We start from the raw sequence: 14,408 nt of genomic DNA, 5'->3' as shown, positions 1-14,408 counted from the left end.
TAATTTCTTTGGAGTAGGGGTAGCAATCATTGATTTCAGACAAAGTTAAAGCTAAAATAGATTTAATCCAAAGGAAAAAAACAGAGAAACTGCACTATGTATCAGTTATATTAAACAATATTGTTTTGGACTATTTAAAATAACTAGCTAATATAATATTGTAATGTTGCTGCAGTGAAGGAAATGATGAGTTTGAGGATATAGAAAAATATGGAAAGACTTGGATTTATGAAACATGAAGTTATCCACCTTTAGAGAAAAGAGAAAAAACAAGCATAATATGATCTTATATAGATGTATATAAATAAATACATAAATGTATATGTGTAAATATCTGCATGATTATTAATTGTTAACCAATCAGAGATGACTATCACTTTCAGGAACACATTTCTTCTAAGAGCATATAAACTGTATGCCCACTATTATGAGAGATTTTTGGTCTGAGACAGATGGCCAGATGATCATCCTTTTATTACTAGGCAGGCTGGTATTATTAATAAAATAATTAAACTACCCAGAAACTATGTCTTTCAAACTTTTTAAATGTCACAATTGGTTAAAACTGCCCTAAGACTTTTGGAATACTCTATATTTTAGCTTCTCTGGGATTTTACACATATGTACCAAAGTCAAAATATTCTTTGTGTTTAATTTCTTTCCCTTCCAGTTTTCTGTGTCTAGACAAAACAGAGAGTAATATTCTATCTTTAATTTTTGCTGGCCTTAGGCATGCAGACAAGTGGTTATGTCTCAGACTGATAATTCTGATAATGCCCCCTAAACACAAGATTCCTTATCTCACCCTTGCTAAATATCTATTCTCAACATTCACAGACACTGGAAAGCAGCCAATAAATTCTTTCTCCTATCTTGCCACCTTCATAACTCTCTACAAATTGGTACATGAGAGATAGTGAATGTAGGTGGCAGGTCACTAAGCCACCCATCTACCTTGTGCAGAAGCCTGCCTTCTTGTTTCTACAGAGATCCTACCCAAGTACATTTCAAAGGCATCACAGTAATGTCAGTGGGTCTCATCATTCCCCTCTATGAAATCACTAATAATCTTTTTTTAAGCTCAAACATGAGGCAAATCTCTTTCCTTAATGCTCTTCTTCCCTCCAAGTGTCACAATTACATTGTCTGGCTTTGAATATTGTTTTGGTCTTGAACACTGCCTACATACCTTTTTGAAGACAGTAGCTGTGTAACGAGTAATGCTTCAATTAGACAATAAGCATTTAAGTGCTTACTGTGTGTTAGTTACTGTGCTAAGGACTGGGAGCATAAAAAAAAAGTAAATAAGAAGAAAAAGAAAAGAAGAAGGAGGAGGAGGAGGAGGAGAAGGAGAAGGAGGAGAGGGAGAAGGAGAGGGAGAGAGAGAAGGAGAAGGAGAAGGAGAGGGAGAAGGAGAAGGAGAAGAGGAAGAAAAATAAGAAAGAGAAGAAGAAAAGAAGAAGTCTATGTCCTCAAAAAGCTCACATTTGAATGAGAGACATTCAAATAACTACATACATAAAACTATATGCATACAGAGTAAATGCAAGATAATGTCAGAGAGAAGGGACTGAGTAGATGAGGAAATTAATGAGAGAAGGTCCTGAGTAACCTTTTCTGACGAAGAAGAGATTTGAGCTGACTCTTGAAGAAAACCAAGAAAATGAGGAAGCAAAGATAAGGAGTTAGGGCATTCCGAGAATGGGGAATAGCCAAAGCAAAGGCACAGAGACTGGAGATGTGGTATTTTATATACATGGGGAATGGAATAAAGTGTAAGATGGCCCATTATAGTAAAAAGAGGCCAAGTTGCAAAAGGCTTTAAATGCCATAGGATCTTGCATTTTATCTTCACGTTTATTCTATTTAATCAACATAAACTTCATGGAAATGGATTTGAAGACAATTTTTAAAGGACAAAAAGTCCTTTACTTTTAAATGTATCACTAATACTTTCTTAGCATTTAAGAAATGAATGAATGAATGACAATGAAACCTGGAGGAAGGGAAATAAGTATGTGGAGTTTGGATAAGGCATAGGGCTGTATGATACAGGAAAAAATGGGGAATACATGGAGATGGAAAGTACATTAGCTAAATGGGAATATAGAGAAGAAAGTTAAGAATTTAGTTAAGATGAAGATGGACAAAAGATCTAGAAACTCAAAGGACAATGTTTACCTAGAACTTTAAGCCTCTGAGTTAGATGATATACATAGCACTCCAGTTTTACAGATATGAAAACTGTGAAACTGAGAGATCATCTGATTATAGGATTATAGTCTTAGAACTAGAAGGGGGCTTGGATATCAGCTAGACCAATCCCCATAGTAAGTGATTTGCCCATAATTACATAGCTAGTACATCTTTTGACTCCATATCTAGCATTCTGCCTGCTAATGTCAAGCTGCCACTCATAGATTATATGACAGTGACAATGGCTTAGGGATCTTTTCACCAAATCACTGACTGTACAACTGAGGCTTCTTGGATAAGGGATGGGGACAAAGGTAGAGGGAATTAATTCTATTATGACAGAGATCTTTCTTCCTATGTATTTTCTCTACCTATAATCATAGCTTAATCTATGACACACTGCTCCCATTTGCCTTTTGATGCGTATCATCCATACCTGGAATACATGCCTTCCTCATCTCTGTAACCTAAAATCTCTAGGTTCCTCCAAGGCTTTGCTCAAGCACCACTTTCTCTATGAAGCCTTTCCTAATGGTCCCAACTTCTAGTGTCTTTTCTCTTAATTACTTTGTACCTAAAGTATGTACCCACATGACATGTATTCTATGCTCAATGTAACTTACTGAACAGCAAAACTTTTGTTGTAACTATTGGGTCATTGCAGTCGTACCTGATTCTTTGGGACTCCATTTGGGGTTTTGTTGGCTAAGTTATTTAGAGTTATTTGCCATTTCCTACTCCAGGTCATTTTAGAGATGAGGAAACTGAGGCAAACAGGGATAAGTGACTTGGCAGAATCACATAGCCAGTATGTGTTTGAGGTCCGATTTGAACTAAGGAACATGAATCTTCCTGACTCCAGTCCAGTTGTTCTATCCATTGAAACACCTAGCTGCCCAGAAACTACTTTACTGTTGGAACATCTGGTGCTTAACCTTCATACTTGTCACAAAAAAGGAAATTAATAAACCTTTAATAGAAGCAGTTAAGTGGTAGTGGATAGAGCATTGGGCTTAGAGTCAGGAACAGAACAGAAAACAAATCTGTACTCACTTAATCTTTCCCAACTTCAGTTCTTCCTTTGAAGGGGTGGGATAAAAATGGTGATAATAATGGCAACTACCTTTCAAGTTGTTGGGAAGATAAAGCGAGGTAATATTTATAAAGCATTATAAAAATGCTAGCTTTTGTTATTATTTTGATTGATGTATCCAGAGTCCCATAAAATCACAGGGGGAGCAAAAAACCCTAATTCTTTCCTCTACAAGCATGGTTTTCCAGGAGGAATAGAATGGAAATTATCTGTACTCTAAGGTAGAGAAAGGCTTAGAATTCTTACAGAATTTCTGAAACAAAAATATTCCCGACACTCAGAATAAGAAGATGCTGGGGTTCCCCAGCCTGTTTTAGATTTTTCCATTTATTGTGATGATTCAATGAGATAACATGTAAAACATTTTGCAAATGTTAAAGTGCACTATAAATGCTTGTTGTTTTTGTTATTGCTACATCCTAGAACCATCTCAGGGAGTCTCGACAATGGGGCTTCAAGTCTTCCTATTGCTCTAACTTTTGAATTGGAATTTGGGGCGCTCAGGTATTCCAGAATGACAGAATCGTAGATTTGGAAGAGACTTTTGAGCTCATTCTATTTCAACAGGAATCCCTTCCAGAACAATCCTAATAATTTATCCTCCAGTCTCTACCTGAAGAGAAGGGATCCATCCCATTCCAGGACAACGTATTTCCAGTTTGCATTGTTTTTCCTAACAGCAAATATAATTCTTCATTTTTGCACCCTTGCTGACCTCTGGGGCCAAATAGTACTAGTCTCTGTAGCTTGAGGAGGGACTCAGTTCACCTAGTCAGCGTCTTAAAATTGAGGCATAGGGAGTCATTTTCATTATTGGAGCGTCTAGCTTCTCAAGATACTCATCAAATGATTTAGCGGGTGTTGATTCCTTTGCAATGTCTCACCCACTTGGCTCAATAGGCATTTGTTGTTCAGTTGTCTAGTTATGTCCAACTCTTCATGAGCCTATGGACCACAGCATATGAGACCCTTCTGTCCTCCACTATCTCCCAAAGTCTGTCCAAACTCTTGATAATTGCTCCCATAACATTGTCTATCCATCTCACTCTCTGCTGTTCCCTTCTCCTTAGGCTATCCAAGTTAAAATACAGCTATGATAAGCCAAGAACACAGGGTGAAATCCCAAGGGGGACAGTTAGAAATTATCTTCACTCAGTGATCCAGACTTTAGCATTGGAGTCATTTTACAAAGATCTGCTGTTGGTCACTGGTCCTTGCTTCTTCAGGAATAAATCCAATGACATATCCATTTAACACTGTAGCTAGAAAACAATGTTCATTTGCAAATGTTGATGTTATTTCCTACTTCTCTCTCATCTCTCAGGCTGATGGCTATTTACTTTTTAGAAGCAGAGAACTGAGGAGGGACTTGCAGTGATTCAAGGTGGTGGATGAACTCTAGTGCTTAGATGGAGGTGAATACAGTGGCTGTCACTTGACTACATTTTATCCCCTCAGCCAGCAGTTCCTGCACATTAGATCACATTCTCCTGGATAATGAGCATCCAGTGTAAAAGCCAATGTGTGCACCTTGGCTGATGTACATTTAAATGCTACAACGCATTACAAAGTGCTTTATGTCACCACAGGTTGTGTTCGCTTCCATCGTTGCTTAGGTTGATAAGATGCAACATAACAGGATGTGGCAAGCTGGGAGATGTATAATGTGATGCTACGTGTCCCGCCTGCAAAGCAGCAGGTTCTCAGTGGGAGTAACTCATCACAACAGAAAGCCCAGCTTCCTAACTGATCCTGTTTCTGTCAGTGATCTAGGGAGAGCTGGCTGGCTCGGATAATTGGCTCTCTTTATATCTTTGAAGCCACTGCTCAATGCTAGGTTGTATTCATACAGTTGCACCAACAGGCACTCTCAGAAACTCCAAATCCTGCATCTTCCACTTCCAAGAAAGAAACCAAGCTGAGCCTTGCATGTGATGAGCAGGATCGCTCGAGCTCTTCAGGTTTGCATCTGACTCATGAGGCCATTCTTTGGCTGGACACCATCCAGAGGTATACCTTACTGGGAAGGACTATGCGCCTGAATAATGGAGCCCTGGTTTACATCCTGTTCTGAACGTGGCCAGGCTCTTCCTACTGAGATGCTGAACTGTGGAAGTAAGATGGAAGGACTATGTTCCTGAATAATGGAGCCCTGGTTTACATCCTGTTCTGAACGTGGCCAGGCTCTTCCTGCTGAGATGCTGAACTATGGAAGTGAGGTGGAAGGACTATGTTCCTGAATAATGGAGCCCTGGTTTACATCTTATTCTGTCCAAACTCATGATTATTGCTTCCATAACATTGTCTATCCATCTCACCCTCTGCTGTTCCTTTCTTTTTAGGATATACAGGTTAAAATACAGCTATGTAAGCCAAGAACACAGGGTGAAATCCCAAGGAGGGCAGTTAGAAATTATCTTTGGCCAGGATCTTCCTACTGAGAGGCTAAACTATGGAAATGGGATGGAAGAAATAGATAGCATCTTTTCCTCCTCCTAGGACTGCTTTCTTCCATTCTGTTTCATTGTTAGCCACTTCCTGCCTGTGAAACAAATAATCTCTAGATTCACTAGAATTTTTTCAAATCCATTTTTTTTGGTCTTAGAAACATTTCTCAACCAGAAGTGTGAGAAGCTCCTTGCCCTTTGCAAGGTATCTTTGTCTAACAACAGGTTCCATCCATGTTGACAAAAGTTCTGATTTAGGGCTTTAATCTTTGTTTTGTTGATGGTGATAATGGTGATGGCGGTGGTGATGTTTTCTGTGTAAAGTTTCTGGTAGGATACTCTTCAGTACTATTTTCTTGACCCTCCAAAGGAAAAAACTTTAAAAATAATATACTTGTCCTATTGCTTTATCATTTTTCAGTTATATCTGATCCCTAATGACCCCTTTGGGGGTTTTCTTGGAAAAAATACTAGAATGGTTTGCCATTTCCTTCTCCAGCTCATTTTATAGATAAAAAAAAACTGAGACAGAGTTAATTGACTTCTCCAAGGTTGTATAGCTAGTAAGTGTCTCAGGCCAGATTTGAACTTCCCATCTCTAGGCCTGGTACTCTATTCACTATGCCATTTAGTTGCCCAAATATACTGTATATAATAAACATAACATAAGATATGCACAAATCATTTATATTATATGTAATAAATATAATGATCATGTATATTATATGATAAACATATGATATATGTAACATATATGTAATTTTATTTTATTATGTGTACTTACATATAGACTATAAGCTCAAGAGTAGAGATTGTTTCATTTCTTTCAATCTGCTTGCCCATGACATGTCCTTGTCAGAGAAGGTGCTCTGCTCTATAAGCAAAGCAGAATTGAATTAGCTCACAAGAAAGCAAGAAGGGCAAAATAAGAGATTCCACCCCAAATGTTCATATTTGCGTTTGACTTGTGGCGTTCTGAGCTTCTATTGGTCAGCCACATTCAGACACACTGCAACTCAATTCAAACATAGTGATGTCATATTGATCTTCTTCCAGAACAAAGGACAACAACCAACCAACGACCGATCATGTCTGGTATATAGCAAGCTCTAAATAAATGCTTGCCACTTAACTAATTGAGAATTAGGACAATTCTCATCATTGTAACATGTATATCCCGGGAAAATGAATGATACATTTTAGGACCAAGGATAAGGACTGCACCTGTGATTTCACTAGTAATCAGAACTTCCAGATGAGGAAACTTCCTTTACTAAAGCAAGTTAGTTCCTTCCTTACATTTTCTTGTCTTAGAAAGTTGCCTAGATACCATGAGGTTGAGTGATAAGACTTGGCTCATACTAAAGAAAATCAGTCTTGAAAGACTAATCCATAGTCACACAGAGACTAAATTCTAGACCTTGGTCTACTATAAGCCCACTACTCTCTCCACTGTACAATATTGCTCAACAATGCATTGCAAGAAGCTGGGTATCTGCTCTTGCTTTAATTTCCAGCAAAAAAGATTCCACCACTTTGTTTGCCAGAACAAAGACCAGGGGTAGGAAGGTGGGATGTTGCTTGGAGAATAATATTAGTTTTTATCTTTATTATTCTCTCTGACACTTACTGTTTTTTTCTGATTCCAGTCAGGAGCAAAGCTCAGAGAGGAATTCATCAAGGACTGTTACTGAGTAATATCCATGGTAATCATTTGAAGCTCCTTCTCCAGACCACTCATCCCCTGCTAAGATTAAGGATCTGGGAGAGGAATGGGAATCATAGTGTTTAGGGTTAGAAGAGAACATAAAGATCATCTATTCACCTTATTTTACCAGGTGAGGAAACTGAGTCACAAGAAGAAGAACAGGTTTGCCTAAGGATGGAGAAACAGGAAAGGCTCCCATAGAACATAGAATTTGAGCTGAGGTTTGAAGTATCCAAAGAAACCAGGAAGTGGAGGAGAGGAGGAAGAGCTTCCAGGCATGGGGACTATGGACAGTGGGTGTGGGTATAGTTGGACAGTAGAATTCATGAAGGGTATAAAGTGTCAGGAGCCTAGAAAGATTGGAGGGAGCCAGTTTGTAGGGACTTTAAATACCAGACAGAGGATTTCATAGATGGGAAGCAGTGTTTGAAGCAGAAACAAAATCACATCAGGAATATCACAATAAGCCTGACAGGAGACAGAGCAGTGAGTGCAAAGGTCTAGATTTTAGGCTTCAGAAAATTGAGTACTGGGTAAGTAATTGGGGATTGAGCTAGATTAAGAGGTATCTTGATTTCTCAATATCTGAATGGTTTTTATGCCCTACTATGTATGATTGCTCTCTACTTCCCATTTCTTCTAAAACCTTACTTTAAGAGGGAGCTCTCTTACCATCACCACCCTGATTGTTTTGGACAACAGCCGAGTCTCTGCAACACTAGGTAGGTTGATCTCATGATACATTATATTGCTTGCACTAAGAGTGAAGTCTTAAATCCTGCAGTGGAAGATTCAGAAATGCTTTGAATGAATTTTGCATTTTAAATCAACTGCAGAGCTGGAAGTAGAGACTTTTGCACGTGGGGCAAGACAATTAGTATAAAACACACCCAGGACAAGCATACAAGGCCAATTTTGGGAAGCTACTACTTTGGAGTGTGTGTGTGGGTAGGTGGGGGTGGGCAAAACTGAAGTAGGGCAGGTCGGAGAGCTCTTCACCTGAGTGCTGTTTTGTTCTGATACCTTCCCATTTTAACAAATTAATCTTGCTAATTTGGTGCTGAACTCAGGTATATTGAGTATTGTTAAATCCCTCTAAATTGTAGTGCACTGGGGAAAAGTACAGGTTGTTAGGCCCTAGTTATAGCTCTGATAACCTGTCAGTGTCTAAAAGGGAAGTTGAATTAGGAAGCTCTTGTACTTAATCCAAATTCTATCCTGGGCAACTAACGCCTGTTTCTTCTATTCCATGGAGACAAAAAACTAAGCCCCATCCTCCTACCTCCTCACCTAGTTCACCAAAAGAATTCATCATAATTTTGAATGTATTTATCTTTTCCTCACCCAGCTTTCTTTTCCCTAGACTCCCCTATAATCTCAGTCACTTTCACTTTCCTTCATAGACCCTGTTTTGCAAATCCTTAATTGATTTTTCTATTTCCACAGTATACTCCAGCTTTCCCACTGTCTTCTGAAAATGAAGAGGTTGGATAGACCTAGGGCTTGACCAAATGTCACATAGTACAGTTCTGATTCAATTATGTCGTGACCATCTCGTTTTAAATGTCATAGTTGCACACCTCTATCCCAGGGGTTTCCAAATGTGTTTTATGGCATTTTTAGGTCTGGCTGCTCCCCCATGGTCCATGAAGCATCCAAATACTTCACATATAACTTGCATAGGAATTGTTATCACAAATATTTGTTTCAATTAATTAACAGTACCCCCATGATGTAGCCTGACTACATTATTCTATGGTAAGCATGTGGTTGCTCCAGCCCCAGGGTGATGCAAAGCCCAGCAACATTTCTTAACGATCCTCTTAATTACACTGTTGGGGTAACCATTCTGTCTAAAAAACCTGCTTCGTAATTACAAAATCACCAGCCCAGCCAACCATGGAGGTCCATCAATCCCTTGCAATCTTTTGCGTCCTTAAACAGCTTACTGTCTTTTCTCTAAATGACAAGGAAGTATTGAGAAGAAAAGAATTTTGTGTGCAGCTGCTCCTGTAATAAAGTTCCCTGCCACCCACTGTCCAGCACTTCTTTACTAATGGAGATCTTTCCTTGCCTCCCACAGTCTTTTCCCCCCATGCTGGTCTCTGAAACATGAGAGGAATCATCCCTTCCTCTTTCAATCCATCTTGGAAATTTAATCCACAAAAATGTGCTTACTCTAATCTATTTTGAGTGGAGTCCTGAAAAGGCATAGGACAAGAGGAATACAGCAATTCTGACCCCTCAGAGACCTTCCCGTATATCTAATGCTTGGTCCAGAATTGCGGTCCCAGCTAGGGAGATGGTGTGGAATGGTGAAGGAACACAGGAAAAAATGGGAATCGAGGCTCTGATTCATGCTACTTTTATGTGACCTTGAGCAAATTAGACTCTTTCTGGGCCATAATTCCCCAATACAGGGATTGGATCATATGGTTTCTAAGATCTCTCCAAGGACTTGATCCTATAATCTCCACTGCCAATTTACCCAAAGAGGCTCTACCTCCCAATACTGAATCAGCTAGGTGGCTCAAGCATCAGAAGCAGGAATCGAGCCCACTGCACTGTTTTGTCATAAAGGCTCATCCTCCAACTTCCCAGCTTTCAGGGAAGCCTCCTGACATCCTGGGAGAGGTGATTTAATGGTCCAATGTGTGTGGCATCTCACTGCCCAAAAGGGGGAAGGGTCCACACCCATCAGAAAAGTGTATATGTTCACTAGTGGCATCTGATCCCAGTGATTATCACAACTCTTCCTTACACCACTCAGCTTAAGCTCTAGCCATGTCTGACTCTCTTCCGCATCTCCAGAGAGAAATACTAGACGATGTTTTCCCAGATTGCCCCATACACACTGAGAATATCATCCTGGAATCAAGAACCAAAAAACAAATCAAACTCACACAGATAGAAAATCAGAAAAAAGAACCAGAGAGAGTTGCAAGTCAAAGCAATCCTGCTGGATTCCAAGGGAGTGAGTAAAGATACTTATGCACAGTGAATATCAGAGTGGCTGACCCTGGATCCGCGGATTATGAAAAGACTTGTGTCTTTGTCTGTTTTCTGTTTTGCCTGCTTTTTGTTTTGTGGCTGATCATTTCTTTACAGGGGATAGAGTCATGTACTCTATGCTTCTTCACTAGTTTCAAGAGCTGGCGATCTGGTTATTAAAAGTATCAGGGGATACAAGCCATGGCATGTGGCTTAATTATGCTATCTCCTATGGAATGAATGAGTTTTTATTCAATAATGACAGGTTTAACATTGTGCCAAAGGGCAGTTAGATAGCATTGTAGATAGAGAACCAAGCCTGGAGTCAGGAAAACTCATCTTCCTGAGTTCAAATTTGATTTCAGACACTTATTAGCTGAGGGACCCTGAAAAAGTCATAACCCTTTTTGGCTCAGTTCCTCATCTGTAAAATGGGCTAGAGAAGGAAATAGCAAACTATTCTAATATTCTTGCAGAGAAAATCCCAAATGCGGTCACAAAGAATCAGACACTACTGAACAATGACAAAACAATTGGGCTAAGCATCCTGGATACAAATACAAAAGCAGGCCCAAAATGAACCCCTATTCAAATATGGAAGGGACTACCTCTAGGGAAGTGGTGACCAGGGAAGGGCATTTTGGTTTGGAAATTTCTAAAGATGGTGAGTGGAGCTACAAGGGAATAGACTGACACAACCTTTCCAATAACAGTAGTAGGACTGATTTGATTTTAGTTCCAGAACTGAAAGTGGAGAGTAGGTTTGAGGGGGAGAGGGCAAGAGCACATGCCATGGTAGGGAGCCTGGCAGTAAAATGTTCCCGGAAGGGGAGTGATATTAAAATAATACATGGCAGAGGCTGCCCAGACCTAAAGGACCATGTGAAGCACTCACTCATTGAGACATTGTGGAGAAAGAGAGGGCAGGAATTCAGAATCTGAAAAAAGCATTATGTCCTCTATGGGATAATCTCTGTTTAGAAGGCTTTGCAGTAGCTTGATTGTCCACAAGAAGTCAGAGGAATAAAGTAAAGCATGGCTGGGGGCACCTAGACATGGGTTATGTGAGATATTCACCTTTTGGGACAGTACAAGGAACTCCTCCCTTAACAATAAGCATCCATCACATTTTTCTGTCTGGGGTAGAAAATATATTCCATCTGGTTCAGGTATGAGTCTAACCCTGTGCTGAAACTGAATGGGTTCCATGACAGAGGATGAAACTTTCCAGATTGGGAAATAAGGTAAAACTACAAAGTTCCAAAAAGAGTGCTGAGGCAGAAACATCCCACAATAAGTCAGCGGGTATCACTGGGTTCCAAGGCAGCTGAATTGTAGAAGCTGAGACAGAATACACTAGAGTGGAACTGAGGTTAGTATCAAGAATGCAATGAAGACATGAAGTTGGGCTGCAAAGGTCTGACACTGAGATAGATAATAGGGAGGGGCAGAAATCCAAGAATTACTTCATTGCATTCATTGCCCTCCATTTTCTATGAACACAAACATGTTTTTATGCCCCATTATGTGAATCCTGTCCTGTCCTCCAGCTCTGCAGCAGCTGGACAGCTCCCACCACAACCACCTGCTTCTTTTATGCATTGGCAGTGATCACTTGCTAAGAGCCATCCTGTAACTGGATCTGATTTCATTATTGTCAAAACTTGTCCTTATTTTAATGCTTCTTCCTCTTCTAAGTATGTCCCTCTTTCCCCTCCAGAACTTAAATTGTGTACATTTCTTTATATTAATCCTGAATCCAGTGAAAAGTTTGTCCTATAAACAAGGACAGTGCAGAGTCCTAAGACCCCACTGTTTTGAAACGACCATATCTGTTTTCTCTTACAGAGAGTAGTCAGACAAGCAAGAGAGGATGTGAGGATGATAAATTCTCATAGGAAAATCATATTAAACTTCAATTTTTTAATTCAACCCTTGATCATATCTAGGTGGACTCTTGTTTCATCAGTAGAACCACTAGGTGATAAATCCTTTAGGCTGAGCTTATAGATAGTTATCATACCAGCCCCAACTAAATCAATGGGGAAGTCATCTAAGTAATATACTTTGTATTTATATAATACTAGGCTGGTAATATTGCCTGATCAGATTGCAATCATTATTTCATCCCAATGTGTGTATGTGTAGTTTTAATAAGAAAGACTTTGAAATGCCTGGAATTTTCTTCTTCTGGTAAGAGCAGCACATACAACTATTACCCCTGCTTTCTGTTTTGCCTGCTTTTTGTTTTGTGGCTGATCATTTCTTTACAGAAACTTTCAAAGTGCCACGTACTTTCAAAGCTAAGATGAGCAAATGCAAGAAAATAAGGATGGCAATATCTGACTAGAGGATTTAGAAAATTCTTAGAAAAAGGAAAGGCATTCATATATTGTCAATTGGACATGGGAGTCATTATATTATCACATGTCTAACGTGGATCTCTACAGAGTCCTATTCTAATTCCTTATCATAATGTAGAAGTAACTCAGGATTCTGAAGGATGTATCAGCAGAGAACAAATTTTGGTAGGTTCTGTCATGGAAACCCTTCAAATGTAGGTCGGAAAACAAATTCAGTCTTTTCTAAGATCCAGTCTAGCCAAGTATAGGGAAGTTCATCACCAGTGGGCTGGTCACTTAGTGATGAATTCTTTGGATATAGAATCACATAAAACAAAGGAAAATATAAAATGGCTCTCAGTCCTCATTCCACGTTTATAGTGAGAGTTGTACAGTATTTGAAAAGCAAGCAAGGATACTCAGAATCATAGTTTTGAGATCATCTAGTCTAGCAGTTCTTAAACTTTTATGTCATGGACCCATTAAACATTCTGGTGATCCCTGGGAACCCCTTCTCAGAATGATGTTTGTAAAATTCCATAATTAAGGAAACATAAATTTTCAATGAGAGACAAATGAAAATAAAAATGTATCTTTTCCATCTAAGTTCATGAACTCCCAAGTTAAGAACTCCTTGCTCAAAATGTTAAATAGATGTTAAATCTAAGTAAATTCAAAAGACAAAAGGAAATTTCAACTAAATGCAAAGATGGCCCACAGGTTCCTTCTTGAGAGACAAGTAAAGGAGTTGATAGCAATTCTTTCATTATGTTTCAAATGCAATAAAAAAGATCATGTCAAGGTATATCGTGTCACCTTGTGTTGTAGTACACTCGGTAAGCATCTGCAAAATAAAGATCATTCATACCATCTGTAGCTTATGAGAAAACATATGTTTCAGAGGATAAAAAGGTAGAACAATTCTATGTAGAATTCAATGATATTCTCCAAATTAAATTAATATGTATTTTAATCCTTGGTGACAAATTAATATATGTGTTTAAGGAAGGATAGTAGAAAGTATGTTGGAAAACACAAACATGTATCAGGAATAAGACATAAGAAAAGCTTGTCCTCAGCTAACACGTCCTTCAGCATTATCTCTACATCATAATAAGAAATTAGAATAGGACTCTGTAGAGATTCATGTTAGACACATGATAATGACCCCCTAGTCTAAGTGACAATAAATGAATGCTCATTCTTTTTCTGAGAATTTTTTTTAATCCTTTAGCCAGTTATTGCCACACTAATTTTCTTAGATTTACTCATCTCAGCCTTGAAAGCAGGGCCTAGGGTAATAGTTGTATGTGCTGATCTTACCAGAAGAGGACAGGAATATGTAGAGCATGTAGAAACCTCATGCCCACATATCCTGAATATTTTCTTTAAGAAATGAAAAATGCTAGATATGGTGAGTAGCAAATAATGTCACAAAAATTAAGTCAATCACCTTTAAAAGACAGAAAGGCTATAAATGAGGTAGCTATTTATAAATCAGTTATCTCTAAGGTAAGTCTGCTTTTTTCCCCTGAGGCAATTGGGGTTAAGTGACTTGCCCAGGATCACACAGCTAAGAAATGTTGTGTCTGAGATCAGTTTTGAACTCAAGTTCTCCTGATTTCAGGGCT

This window comes from Sarcophilus harrisii, chromosome 5 (assembly GCF_902635505.1).
Source record: "Sarcophilus harrisii chromosome 5, mSarHar1.11, whole genome shotgun sequence".
NCBI classification, from domain to species: domain Eukaryota; kingdom Metazoa; phylum Chordata; class Mammalia; order Dasyuromorphia; family Dasyuridae; genus Sarcophilus; species Sarcophilus harrisii.
This window is presented reverse-complemented; position numbering follows the sequence as displayed.